The sequence below is a fragment of the Mus pahari genome, unplaced genomic scaffold (genome assembly GCF_900095145.1).
Source record: "Mus pahari unplaced genomic scaffold, PAHARI_EIJ_v1.1 scaffold_10306_1, whole genome shotgun sequence".
Classification (NCBI taxonomy): domain Eukaryota; kingdom Metazoa; phylum Chordata; class Mammalia; order Rodentia; family Muridae; genus Mus; species Mus pahari.
In genome coordinates, this window is record NW_018392496.1 from 23,212 (window position 1) to 38,250 (window position 15,039).

Below are 15,039 nucleotides of genomic sequence, written 5' to 3' on the forward strand. Positions count from 1 at the left end.
TTTCTTTCTTTCTTTCTTTCTTTCTTTCTTTCTTTCTTTCTTTCTTCTCTCTCTCTCTCTCTCTCTCTCTCTCTCTCTCTCTCTCTCTCTCTCCCTCTCCCTCTCTCTTCTTTTTTTTTTAGATATTTACTTTATTTACATTTCACATGTTTTCCCCCTTCTTAGTTTCCCTCCAAAAATCCCCTATCTGCTCCCCCCTTCCCCTGCTCCCCAACCCGCTCACTCACATTCCTGGTCCTGGCATTCCCCTATTCTGGGGCATAGAGCCTTCACAAGACCAAGGGCCTTGCCTGACATTGATGACAGACTAGGCCATCCTCTGCTACATATATATAGCTAGAGCCACAAGTTCCACCATGTGTTTTTCTTTGATTGGTGGTATAGTTCCAAGGAGCTCTGGGTGTACTGCTTAGTTAATATTGATGTCCCTCTTATGGGGCTTCAGACTCCTTCAGCTCCCTGGGTACTTTCTCTGGCTCCTTCATTGGGGACCTTGTGCTCCATCCAATGGATGACTGTGAGCATTCAGTTCTATATTTACCAGGCACTGGCAGAGCCTCACAGGAGAGAGCTATACCAGGCACCTGTCAGCAGGCTCTTGTTGGCAACTGCCTAGGATCTGGATTTGGTAGTTGTTTATGGGATGGATCCCCAAGTGGGCCGGTGTCTGGATGGTCATTCCTTCAGGCTCTGCTCTGAAGTTTGTCTCTGTAACTCCTTCCATGGGTATTTTTTTTCCTTCTTCAAAGAAGGATTCTGAGCTTCTGAGCTAATATCCACTTATCCGTGAGTGCATATCATGTTTGTTCTTCTGTGATTTGGTTACCTCACTCAAGACGATATCCTCCAGATCCATCAATTTGTCTAAGAATTTCATAACTCATTGTTTTTAATAGCTGAGTAGAGCTCCATGTGTAAATGTACCACATTTACTGTATCCATTCTTTTGTTGAGGGACATCTGGTTTCTTTCCAGCTTCTGGCTATTATAAATAAGGCTACTATGAACATAGTGGAGCTTGTTTCCTTATTACATGTTGGAGTATCTTCTGGGTATATGTCCAGGAGTGGTATTGCAGGATCTTCTGGTAGAAGTATGTCCAATTTTCTGAGCAACCATCAAACTAATTTCCAGTGTGGTTGTACCACCTTGCTGTCCCACCAGCAATGGAGGCATGTTCCTCTTTCTTCAAATCCTTGCCAGTATCTGCTGTCACGTGAATTTTTGATTCTAGCCATTCTGAGTGGTGTGAGGTGGAATCTCAGGGTTGTTTTGATTTGCGTTTCCCTGATGTCTAAGGTTGTTGAACATTTCTTTAGGTGCTTCTCAGCCATTTGGTATTCCTCAGTTGAGAATTCTTTGTTTAGCTCTATACCTCATTTTTAAATCAGGTTATTTGGTTCTCTGGAGTCTAACTTCTTAAGTTCTTTGTATATATTGTATATTATCCCTTTATGGGATGTAGGAATGCTAAAGATCCTTTCCCAATCTGTTGGTTGCCATTTTCTACTATTGATAGTGTCCTTTGCCTTACAGAAGCTTTGTAATTTTATGAGGTCCTGTTTTTCAGTTCTTGATCTTAGAGCATAAGTTATTGATGTTCTAATCAGGATAATCCCCCTGTGACACGTATTTGAGGCTCTTCCCCACTTTCTTTTCTATTAGTTTCAGTGTATCTGGCTTTATGTGGAGGTCCTTGATCCACCTGAACTTGACCTTTGTACAAGAAGATAAGAATGGATCAATTCACATTCTTCTACATGCTCACTGCCAGTAGAACAAGCACCATTTATTGACAATTCTGTCTTTTTTCACCACTGGATGATTTTGGCTACTTTGTCAAACATCAAGTGACCATATGTATATGCATTCATTTCTGGGTCTTATATTCTATTCCTAGTCATCTCTCAACAGAGGAATGGGTACAGAAAATGTGGTACATTTACACAGTGGCATACTACCTAACTGTTAAAAACAATGAATTCATGAAATTCTTAGGCAAATGGATGGAACCAGAAAATATCACCCTGAGCAAGGTAATCCAGTCACTAAAGAACACGCATGGTATGCACTCACTGATAAGTGGATATTAGCCCAGAGGCTCAGAATACCCAAGATACAATTCACAGACAACATGAAGCTCAAGAAGAAGGAAGACAAAAGTGTGGATACTTGGGTCCCTCTTAGAAGGGGGAATAAAATACACATGGAAGGTGTTATAGAGAGAAGGTGTGGAGCAGACACTAAAGGAAAGGCCATCCAGAGACTGCCCCACCTGGGGATCCATCCCATATACAGTCACCAAACTCAAACAGTATTGTGGATGACAACATGTGCTTTATGAAAGAAACCTGATATAGTTGTCTCTTGAGAGGCTCTGCCAGTGCCTGATAAATACAGAAATGTATGCTCATAGCCATCTACTGAACTGAGCACAGGGTCCACAATAGAGGAGCTAGGGAAAGAACCCTAGGTCATGAAGGGGTTTGTAGGCCCATAGGATGAACAACAATATGAACTAACCAGCACCCCTGAGCTCCCAGGCACTAAACCATCCATCAACCAAAGAATACACATGGAGGGACCCATGGCTCCAGTTGCATGTGTAACAGAGAATGGCCTTGTAGGTCATCAATGGGAGGAGAGACCCTAGGTCCTGTGAAGGTCTTATGCCCCAGTGTAGGGGAATGCCAGGGACAGGAATTGGTAGTGAGTGGTTTGCTGAACAGGGGGAGGCATATAAGGTGTTTTCGAGGGGAAATCAGGAAAGGGGATAACATTTGAAATGCAAATAAAGAAAATATCTAATAGAAAATGAAAGGTGAAAAAATTGCAAAAAAACAGTGTTCAATTATGGGAGTGGGTAGGTTGGGGAGCCAGGGGAGGGAGTAGGGAAGGGGATAGGGGATTTTTGGATTGGAAACTAGGAATGGGGATAACATTTGAAGTGTAAATAAAATATCTAATAAAAATAAAAGAAAATTAAAAGAAAATTAAAAGAAATTTTGGCAGATATTTGAGAAATTCATTGACAGTGCCAAGAATGTTGGAGAAATTATCATTTCTGATTACTTTGAGAAGTATAAGAAAATTGGATTTTAAAAAAAATTGAAAGCATTGCAATCGTTGAGGTGTTTCTGAGAAAAGAGTAAGTTAATGTTGTGTTGACTCTCAACATCTGCTTTCTGACATCTCAGTGGTTTTCTGAAGATGGCTGTCTGTATATTCGTCCTCCTCAGGAGTGTCTTCCAGAGCCCTCTTAAGAACCTTTTTGAGGGAGCGATGCTTTCTAAAATGCCTAAAGGGGCCTACAAGGAAGTAAATGATGGGGTTGGCAGAGCTGTTTACAGAGGACAGGACTGCAGTATCTTGGTAAATGTGACAAAAGGGATGGTGTAGATGAATCCCAAACCAATATAACAGGAACAAGTAAAGCCCAAGAGGCAGGCCACAGATGAGGCAGACCATCACCACTGTGAGGGAGAGGGTAACATACAGTCTGGACAGGGGCTTCCTCCTGGAACTACAGAGGATCCTCAGCAGTAGGGCCAGACTGGACCCAGAGAGAAGCATAAATAAACAAAAATCAGAAATGCAGTTATAATGAAGTCAACATTTTCCCACAAATGATGATGAGTCTCACCCAGGAATCTTGAGAAGAACCAATCAGGGATGCCCATGAGAAAGGACAGAACCAGATTAGGGCACATATGGTAACTGACATTTTCCTTGGGAAGTGACATTGGTCCCAGATTGGCCACAATACAGACAGACAGCGCTCTGTGCTGATAGCACTGAGGATGCTCAGGCCTGAGATATAGCAAATGATTGCTTCATTGCCTAAGATATCTTTGCTTAATTTATGGGTATAGATGCCATAGAAGTTAATGATTCATAGCAGAGTTAATGAAGTGACAGTAGTGGAAGAAGGAGTCTTCCAGTGCCAGGTTGAGGACATAGACTGAGATGGGTTGTTTTAAAATTCTCTTATTACTGGGGGAATCCTGATTTCTCCCATAATGCAAGGGCTCATTATTCCTTCGCTGAGCATGTAGATTCATTTTTATACACAGATTGTGTGTATATGGGTAGGGTGGATTGGAGGAGAGTGGCAGAGGGTTATATATGAGTCTGGACTGAATTTCCCAGCAACATAAAGAACAGAAGAAGGAGAGTGAGGTCTCAGCCCCAGGAAAAGAGGGAGAAAAATTAGAACAGAACAACAGAAGGAAGACTTAATTGGGGTGGTGTGAAGTAAGCCACATGAGTGGATTCCATTAATTCTCCCAGGAGGTCTTTAGTGGTATTTAATTTGCAGGAAAATGCCTTTGCTTGAGAGGAACATTTGAAGGGAAATATAAGTGTAGCACTTAAAATATAAAGAAACAACAACAACAACAACAACAACAACAGCATCAACAATACAGACACACACACAAAGATACACAGATACGCAGACACACACACACACACACACACACACACGTTATTAAAATAGCAACTGAGGTGAAATCAACTGCTATTTCCTCTTTTCATTCTTCCAGTACTGGAAAAGGTAAAATTAACATTTTTCCTTTTTAAATTTTAGACATGAGAAAGGGAAGCCAGTGAAGAGGAAGAGAGATAAGGGTATAGGCCAATTAAGGACAGATGCCCCACTCCAGCCTCTCTCTTCTGCCTCACAAACTAGATGTGATTCCCATCAGAGAACACACCTAGAAAACAGGCTGCCAGTGGTTGACAGAGGGTCAGTCCATTCTTCCATCAGGCAGAAAATACAGTGTATTTATTTATTTATTTATTTATTTATTTATTTATTTATTTATAAGAAAAGCTTTCATAAACTTAGTTGGCTAGAGCGTATGGAAGGCAAACTACCATCTTTGTTGCTGGACACAGCGCTTTTCAGTTTTAGCATGTGGTCTTAAAGTTACTGGGAGACACCACTAGGAGACTGGGCACAGTGCTGAGTAGTGAAGTTTTGGCTCCTAGCTCTTGACTTGTGTGGTTTGAGTTGCCAAAGACAGTGACTCTCCACTTGCGTGACTGTCCTTTCCTGCTACTAAAACTTTATCTAGGATTTATTCTCTTCTGGGAAATGCTTCTTCCCTTGCTTTGTATAGGGTTACACACACTGCCCTACTATTGAATGTCTTGTAATGAAAAACCATACATCTTCCTATCCTTCAACCAGTCAACTCAGGCACATTCCTCAAATATTGCAGTCTGTGCTATCCCTTTTCTTTTGTCACTTTTTCAGGCATCAGATGTGCAAAGGATAAGAACACTGAAAAGCAAATAGAACAATGAGACCTGGCTAGTAGCTGTTAGTCTGGGAAACAAGGTCTGAAAGTGATCCTGACTCACTTCTCCCTTTTCTTTCTTTCTTTTTGAGACTGTCTTTCCATGTAGCCCAGGCTGGGCTGCAGCCTTCTGTGTAGCCCAGGCTGACTTCAGGTGAATGTAATCTGCCCCAACCCACAGGACACTTTATTCCATGGTCCTCGAGAGGGATCACAAACCTAGAGAGAACTATGAATAACGAAAGAGACGGAGACAACGCATGTTTGTCATAGTCTCATTTACTAAGGGGAAATGTTCAGTTTATATACAATACAGCGAGGGAGTGATCAAAAAGGAAGCTTAGTGGGGAGGCTAATTGGGAGTGTGAGACTTTTGTGGTTTATCTCAGATCCTTGGCGTCACTGCTCCGGAACATCAGGCAGCTAGTTTCAAAATCTGGTTTCTGTTAACAGCCCAAGGTGACAGCTCCAGAAAGTAGGAAGACTTCCTCAGTCTTTGATGTTTGCTTAGGGACAGGAATCTTGAAACGGCCTTGCAGAGAGAGGTGGCAACTGGCTCCAAAGAACTATATGACTTTTAGCTGCATGCTGTAAAATGCCTGGGCTGTGAGATGTCTAGGATGTAAGATGCCTGGGTTTTCTCAACCTGGTCTCCAACAGTAATCCTCCTTCCTCATTCTCTAAATACTGAAATCAAGGAAGTGTGTGACCACATTAACCTTCACCTTGCCTCTTAAATGAATGTAAGATGCACCATTCTCCCCATGGCAACACAATCAAAAAAGTGGGATAACAGAAGAGTCAATGGTCTCAGTAAACTTACTGACATTCCTCCCATATTTAAAGTTGCCAACACTCTTTTTAAGGAAGCCTCAGGTCTCTATTCTTTCTTGAAGGAAATCCAGTGTAGCAGTTCCCAAATGCAGCTTCTCAGTATTGAAACAGAAGGATATGAATATAGACAAATATTTCTCAGACTCTGGAAATAAACATAGTGCACATGAATACTTAACTTTCTTCCAACACTCTGTCAGGAGTTGAGGAGCTGACTTGCTCTGAATTTGAAGTCTTCTGAGGGGGGTGGATGATAGAACATCCTTTGACATCCCTCAAGAAATACCAGTAGTGTTAGTAAAAGCTAGTGTCCTAGTGAGACTTACTGAGATGCTGGTAGAAGCCCTTAAAGAGGAAACACAAAAATCCCTTAAAGAGATCCAGGACAACACTACCAAACACGTGAAAGAATTGAACAAAACCATCCAGGATCTAAATATGGAGGTAGAAACAATAGAGAAAACCACAAAGCAAGACAACTAAGGAGATAGAAACCCTATGAAAGTAATGAGGAACTATAGATACTAACATCAGAAACAGAATAAAAGATATGGAAGAGAGAATCTCAGGTGCAGAAGATTCCATAGAAAACATGGGCACAACAATCAAAGAAAATGCAAAATGCAAAAAGATCCTAATTCAACTCATCCAGGAAATCCAGGACACAATGAGAAGACCAAACCTAAGGATAATAAGTATAGATGAGAATGAAGATTTTCAACTTAAATGGCCAGTAAATATCTTCAACAAAATTATAGAAGGAAACTTCCCTAACCTAAAGAAAGAGATTCCCATGAACATACAAGAAGCTTACAGAACTTCAAATAGAGTGGACCAGAAAAGAAATTCCCCCAACACATAATAATCAAAACAAAAAATTAAATACATGAGGATAGAATATTAAAATCAGTAAGGGAAAAAAGTCAACATATAAAGGCAGACCCATCAGAATTATACCAGACTTCTCACCAGATACCATGAAATTGAGAAGATCCTGGAAAGATTTTTTTTAATTTATATATTTTCTTCATTTACATTTCAAATGCTATCCTGAATGTTCCCTATACCCTCCCCTCCCCAGCCTGTTCCCCTGTCCACTCACTCCTACTTCTTGGCCCTGGTCTTCGACTGTATGGGGAATATAAAGTGTGTAAGACTAAGGGGCCATTCTTCCCAATGATGGCCAACCATGCCATCTTCTGATATATATGCAGCAAGAGACACGAGTTCTGGGGGTATTGATTAGTTCATATTGTTGTTCCACCTATAAGGTTGCAGAACCCTTCAGCTCCTTGGGTAATTTCTCTAGCTCCTCAATTGGGGGCCCTGTGTTCTATCCTAAGGTTGACTGAGGACATCCACTTCTGTATTTACCAGGCACTGGCATAGCCTCAGAAGAGAAAATTATATCAGGGTCCTTTCAGCAAAATCTTGCTGGTATATGCAATAGTGTCTGCCTTTGGTGGCTGATTATGGGATGGACCCCCGGGTGGGNCAGTCTCTGGATGGTCCATTCTTTCATCTTAGCTCCAANCTTTGTCTCTGCAACTTCTTCCACATGTATTTTATTCCCTGTTTTGTGGAGGAATGAAGTATCAACATGTAGGTCTTCCTTCTTCTTGATTTTCTTCTGTTTTCGAAATTGTATTTTGGATATTCTAGGATTTTGGGCTAATACCCACTATCAGTGAGTGGATATCAAGTGAGTTCTTTTGTGATTGGGTTACCTTACTCAGCACCTCAGCATGATATCCTCCAGATACATCCATTTGCCTAAGAATTTCATAAATTCATTGTTTTTAATAGCTGAGTAGTACTCCATTGTGTAAATGTACCACATTTTCTGTATCCACCCTTCTGTTGAGAGACATCTGGGTTCTTTTTTACCAATCTTAAATCTGATAGGGGGCTAATATTCAATATATCCAGAGAGCTCAAGAAGCTGGACTCCAGAAATTCAAATAACCGCATTAAAAAAATGGGGTATAGAGCTAAACAAAGAATTCTCAATTGAGGAATAACAAATGCCTGGGAAGCACCTGAAAAAATGTTCAACATCTTTAATCATCAGGGAAGTGCAAATCTAAACAATCTTGAGATTCCATCTCACACCAAATAGAATGGCTAAGATCAGTAATTCAGGTTACAGCAGATGCTGGGGAGGATGTGTAGATAGAGGAACACTCCTCCATTGCTGGTGGGATTGCAAGCTTGTACAACCACTCTGGAAATCAGTTTGGCGGTTCCTCAGAAAATTGGACATTGTACTACCAAAAGTTCTGGCAATACCTCTCCTGGGCATATACCCAGAATATGTTCCAACTGGTAATAAGGACACATGGTCCACTATGTAAATAGCAGCCATATTTATAATAGCCAGAAACTAGAAAGAACCCAGATGTCCCTCAACAGATAAATGGATACAGAAAACATGGTACATTTACACAATGGAGTATTACACAGCTATTAAAACAATTTATGGAAATCTTGGGCAAATGGATGTATCTGGAGGTTATCATTCTTAGTGATAACCCAATCACAAAAGAAGTCACTAGATATGTACTCACTGATAAGTGGATATTAGCCCAGAAACTTAGAATACCCAAGATNCATTNTGCAAAACACAAGAAAACCAAGAAGGATGACCAACGTGTGGATACTTCATTCCTCCTTAGAATAGGGAATNAAATACGNATGAAAGGAGTTACAGAGACAAAGTTTGGAGGTATGACGAAAGGATGGAGTATCCAGAGACTACCCAACCTGGGGATCCATCCCATAATTAGTCACCAAACCCACACACTATTGCATATGCCAGCAAGATTTTGCTGAAGGCAACCTGATATAGCAGACTTGTATGAGATTAGGCCAGTGCCTGGCAAATACATAAGTGTGTGTTCACAGTCATCTATAGGATGGAACACAGGGCCCCCAATGGAGGATCTAGAGAAAGTATCCAAAGAGCTGTGGCTTTAGCTATACATGTGAGAAAAGATGACTTATTGTTCATCAATGGGAGGAGAGGCCCTTGGTCTTGTGAAGGCTTTATGCCCCAGCATAGGGGAATGCAGGGACCAGGAATAGGAGTGGGTGGGCTGAGGAGCAGGGGAAGGAGTGAGGGGATAGGGGGTTTTAGGAGAGGAAACTAGGAAAGGGGATAACATTTGAAATGTAAATAAAGAAAATATATAATAATAAAAAATCAAATGAGTTAGAAAGCATAATTGCCACAGACTGCCTCCTTTGTGGGGTCTCCTATCTGCGTGGAATGGGTCTCAGTTGCAGATGAGCGAGGATTCCCTGAGTGACAATCAGATTCCACACAAGAGAGTGTAGAAACTGAGTGTATTGTTTAAAATGAGCATCAAACTTTTAATACAGAACAAACAAGAAAAGCGGGACAGGATATATCCACAGTTACAGTGACACAAGACAAAGGATTGTATATAGCAAAAGACCAGGGTATGGGGGTAAGGGGCAGGTAGAACCAGGCAGCTTGAGGAGGAAGCCAGGTGCAAGGCTAGTCATTCATTAAACCCCACCACCAGGGTTTCCCAGTAAATTCTCCATTATGCTGTTCCTTTGGGCCAAGAGGAAAAACCTGTTTTAGGGGGATTTAAACCCACCTTTTTGCCAGACCAGTGTGTATACCCTGTCCTCAGTAAACACTTCTTCAGACTAGCTGTGGGCTATTCTGACTCTGTTCTTTGTAATGCCTAATTAGTTTCACTGGTCTTTACTAGAATTAAATTCAAATGTTAATGAATAGGTAACCTTCTCACTGAATCTGCTGAATTCCAAGCTCCTTTTTTAAGGATCTTTAGGAGTTTGGAACACTGTTGGAAACTCACCTATGATTAAAAATTCAATCTTTAAAGGCACTATAATACTGAAAGAGAGCATACACCATATTAACATGATGATAGGGTTTGAGTATATGGGTTATTGAGATGCCAAGGTTACAGGAGGCTGAGTTTCTTTTGAAACTCATTTGCCTCAGGACTGCGTCCAGGTTTTTAAACCTGTAATGCGAGTCACTACTGGAGTGGGCATAGCACATAACCTAGCATTCTTCTTCTGTGTAGATGGATCAAAGCATTCTACTTTATACTAATGCTTTTTCAAAGAAAGTCATGAGAAGCCAGAATAAAATAAATCCATGTTAAGGGATCCTGAAGCACCTCACTTACATGATTCCGGGAAAAGTGCAGACATCTGTAGAGGACAGGACAGAACCCACTTCAAAGCCATATCTGATGCTCAGGCTAAGCTCTTCATCACTGGCACACTCTGTGGCCTGACAGCCCCAGAATACCCCAAGGAACTCTGACACCAAATTCTTCCTTGGCCTCCCCTGTAATGGACTGTAATCTGTAAACCAAATAAACCCTTATCTCTTTATGTTAGTTTTGGTAAATGACAGTAGCAGACAAGCAAACTAGGTCAGAAACATAGAATATGTAATCATCAGAGCTCTGGACTGGGGAGAACTCTGAAGCCAAAGAAGCTGAATTTGTAACTATAAGTTTGAACATACAATCTAAGGAACCTTAGTGTAATTTTGTGAACTACAAGACAGGAAGATGAGGACTAGAGACAGGGTGGTCACATGGATCCTGATCAGTTGCATAAATGAAACATACAGTAATGTCAGGATCTACAGAAACCACAAGTGAGAATGTTGTTAGCAAGGTGCTGATGCAGAAACAAAGTGCTTGAAGACCTGCATAAGATTGCACCAGTCAATACTCCAGGAAGGGAAGGGGAGGCAACCCACCCCTAGCTGAAGAACTATAGGCAGTCAATGCTGCTGAGGTGTGGGGTAGGCTTTCCAAATGGACAAGACCCCAAGATATTTTGCCCATGTCTAAGTGGTCAGCCTTATACATACAATTTTTGGATTCAAAGGTTTTATATATATATAAATATATAATTTATATTTATATTTATATATAAATTTATATATATATAAATATATATTCATTTATATATATTATATATATAAATATATAATTTATATTTATATTTATATTTATATATATATAGTATATATGTATATATAATAAAACTTGTGCAGTTTCTGTTCTATTCTATTGCTGTGAAGAGACCTCATGACCCAGGTAATTCTTAGAAAACATCTAATTGGGGGGCTTGATTACAGCTTTTGAGGGTTAGTCCTTGATTATCTTACAGGAGACAACCATGGTGCTAGAGCAGTAGGTGTGAGTTTTACAATTCTTATTTGCAGGCAGCCAACAGGCAGAGAAAGTGGGGAGACAGACAGACAGACAGACCCCCCCACACACAAACACACAGAGATTGAGAGAGAGAGAGGGACAGAGAGAGAGAGAGACAGAGAGACAGAGAGACAGAGAGACAGAGACAGAAAGATACATACAGAAAGAGAAACAAAGAGACAGAGATAAACAAAGACAGAGATAAAGAGACAAAGAGAGACAGAGACAGACAGAAACAGAGACAGACACACATAGAGACAGAGACACCGATATAGAAAGAGACAAAAGAGTGATAGAGACATGCAGAGAGACAGAGACAGACAGAGACAGACTGAAGCAGAGACAGAGAGACACACAGAGATAGAAAAATACAGACAAAAAGATACACAAACAGAATGTGACACACAGACAGAATGAGACATAGAGAGGCAGAGACACAGACAGATAGAGAGACAGACAGACAGACAGACAGACAGACAGACAGACACACACACACACACACACACACACACACATTCTTGTGTGGGCTTTTGAAACCTCAAAATCCATACCCAAGTGACACACTTCTTCCAAAAAGCCACATTTATTCCTTCTCAAATAATTCCATTCTCTGTTGAAGAAGCATTAAAATATATGAGTCTGTCATGTCAATTCTCATTTAAACCATCTCATATAAAAGATGACATGATCTAGAGATGGGGAATGTGTGGGGCACACACAGTGAGTAGGAGTAATAGAAGGAGCTGTTTAATAATGAAAATACATTGCATTCATATATGAAATTCTCAACCTTGGCATTGCAAAGAAATGAAGTCCTCAACACTAGGAAAAATCCTAACACTCAGATAGGAAGCCATAATAGTTACTTTACAAGATGTTCATCCACAGGGATGTGGGACAGAGTAGGGCACATTGGGTGATGTGTATCTGGCTAGTATCATGGCTCTGATCCTGGATCGAGCAAGGCATGAAATGGTGATGAGCATGGATGTGGAAGTAGAGATGAGATAAAGAAGTTGAAAAGTTTCTCCAGGAAATTTCTGCCTTGAAATCACAAGGATAAGAAGGGAAGCCTGGCCAGGGTTAGGATGCAGATCGAGGAGGCATTTCTGAATATCCAGAAGCTCATAGCCAGAACACAACTGCATTTTCTGCTAGCCCAGCCCAGGCACTGATGCTCAGCTCACCCAAATCAGGGTCTTTATTTCTGCTGATTCTGAGCTGACTTGGTATCATTTTAAATTTTAATTAGTCTTGTGCTTTTGTCATTGTCCCCATCTTACCTATAGGAAGGTAGAGATGCAAGGCAGTTCAGAAGTTGTCCCAGGCTGTCCCAGCTAGGGTTTTACTGCTGTGAATAGATACCACGAACAAGGCAACTGTCATAAGGACAACATTTAACTGGGGCTGACTTCCATGTTCAGAGGTTCAGTCCAATATCATTAATGAGGGAACATCTACCTCTGCTGTGCATTGTGTAGTAGACACTAATCTGGCAGAATGGCTGCCAGAAGGATGAAGGATATGCAACTATTATCTTCTAATATGTGTGATTATCAAATGGCAGTTCCCACATATTAGAAGAGAGAAGGTCAATTTGGAACCCATCAAGAACATTAGTGCAGGAAATAGGAACAGTGCTTGAGTGGAGAACAGAGCCAGACTTCAGGGTCTGGGATGACTTCCTATCTCTGAAAAGCCCTGGTCAGTCCAGACGGCCCAGGCCACAATAGGATGGAAGGATATGAGTGAAAGATATCAAGAACCTTGACCTATCAAGACTGAATGCATGCATCTATCATGTGCTCCCCTGATTTCTGCAACCCTGCTTAGCTTGATGAAGATGTGGAGGAAAAGCCACAACTCCTGTTATTGTCTTGCAGGGAGCACTGGTCTTTTGCTTTATGCTACTTTTGTTAGAAACTGTTCTCATTACCAGGACCAGACACCTGACAAAAAGCAAGTTGAGAGTGGAAAGTTTTTTTTCCTTTTGTATAGAAGTTTGAAAGAGTAGGGTCCATCATGGCTTAGATCATGGGATTGCCTGTGTTTTCTTCTAGCCAGAGCTGTTAGGGGTCATGTGGCACTAAGAGAAGTCATGCATAAGCATGATTCTGATTCTATATCAGAAAGTCCTGATGACATCTTAGTCTTAAGCCACAATATTCAGATATCTTCTGGGTCTTTCCTGAGTGTATAATGATCAGGGTGAACTGAAGACACCAGAAAAAAAGCTGCAAGTGTTTTGGGGATCTTGAGGCTGAAAGCTTAAAACTGTGACTGTGGAAAATAGAAACGTTGCTGGGCTACACCAGAGCCAAATTGTGTTGGGCTACATTTACCTTTCCTATTAACCATTCATCACACATCTCTGTACTTGACTTAAACTTCTTAATACTAGATCTTAATATCCTAACAGCCCATGCATGTACACCAAGCTAAAGGCTAAGAATTTTATTAGTGCAAACCTGAAGTCTATGGCAGTGATTTCCTTCTTGGACTTAACCTGCCTAACTGAGGTTTCTATTGGCATGTTTAAAATTTACTTATGGCTTCCCCCCACCCCCCCCTCCCCGTAATTCTGCTACTGTAGAACCCTCAGGAAGCTGTTTCTAAATTGGAACATGGTATTAGGTAGGGGCAATTCAAACCTGTGTTCTTGAGCCATAGACCTCATATGTGGCTCAGAATAAGCTATCTCATGTTCCTTGAGGTGATAGTGGTGTTTTATGTCAATGATGGGAGGAGCTGTCTTTATCCACACTTGTTATTAGATCCCATTTGACTTGTATATATTATCTTGGTGCTTTTTTTCATTAGATATTTTCTTTATTTACATTTCAAATGTTATCCCTTTTCTTAGATCCCCTTTGAAAACACATATCCTTTTCCCCCTCCCCCTGCTGATCAACCCAACCACTCCTGATACCTGGCCCAGGCATTTCCCTATACTGGGGTATATAACCTTCTCTGGGTCAAGGGTCTCTCCTTTCATTGATGACCAACTAAGCCATCCAGTGCTACATATGAAGCTAGAGCCATGTGTCCCACCTGGTGTGGTCTTTGGTTGGTGGTTTAGTCCCAGGGAGTGCTGGAAGTACTGGTTAGTTCATATTGTTGTTCTTCCTATGGGGCTACAAACCCCTTCAGCTCCTTGGGTTCTTTCTCTAGCTCCTTCATTGTGGACCCTGTATTCTGTCCAATGGATGGCTGTGAGCATCCACTTCTGTATTTGTCGGGCACTGGTGGAGCCTCTCAGGAGACAGCTATATCTGGCTCCTGTCAACAAGCTCTTGTTGGCATTCTCAATAGTGTGTGGTTTTGGTGGTTGTTAATGGGATGGATCCCCAGGTCGGGCAGTCTCTGGATGGTCATTCCTTCAATCTCTGTTTCACTTTGTCTCTGTGCATTCTTCCATTCTTATTTTGTTTTCCATTCTAAGAAGGATCAAAATATACACACTTTGATCTTTCTTCTTGATTTTCATGTGTTTTGTGAATTGTATCTCGGGTATTCAGAGATTCTGGGCTAATATCCACTTATCAGTGAATGCATATCATGCATGTTCTTCTGTGGTTGGGTTACCTCACAGGATGATTTCCTCTAGATATATTCATTTGTTTAAGAATTTTATAAATTCATTGTTTTTAATAGCTGNGTAGTAT

At 41.0% G+C, this 15,039-nt stretch overlaps 1 pseudogene; it reads right to left on the minus strand.

The window, feature by feature from the left end:
- Positions 1–3,171: 3,171 nt before the first annotated feature.
- On the minus strand, positions 3,172–4,061 carry LOC110315060 (annotated as a pseudogene).
- Between the last annotated feature and the right edge of the window lie 10,978 nt (positions 4,062–15,039).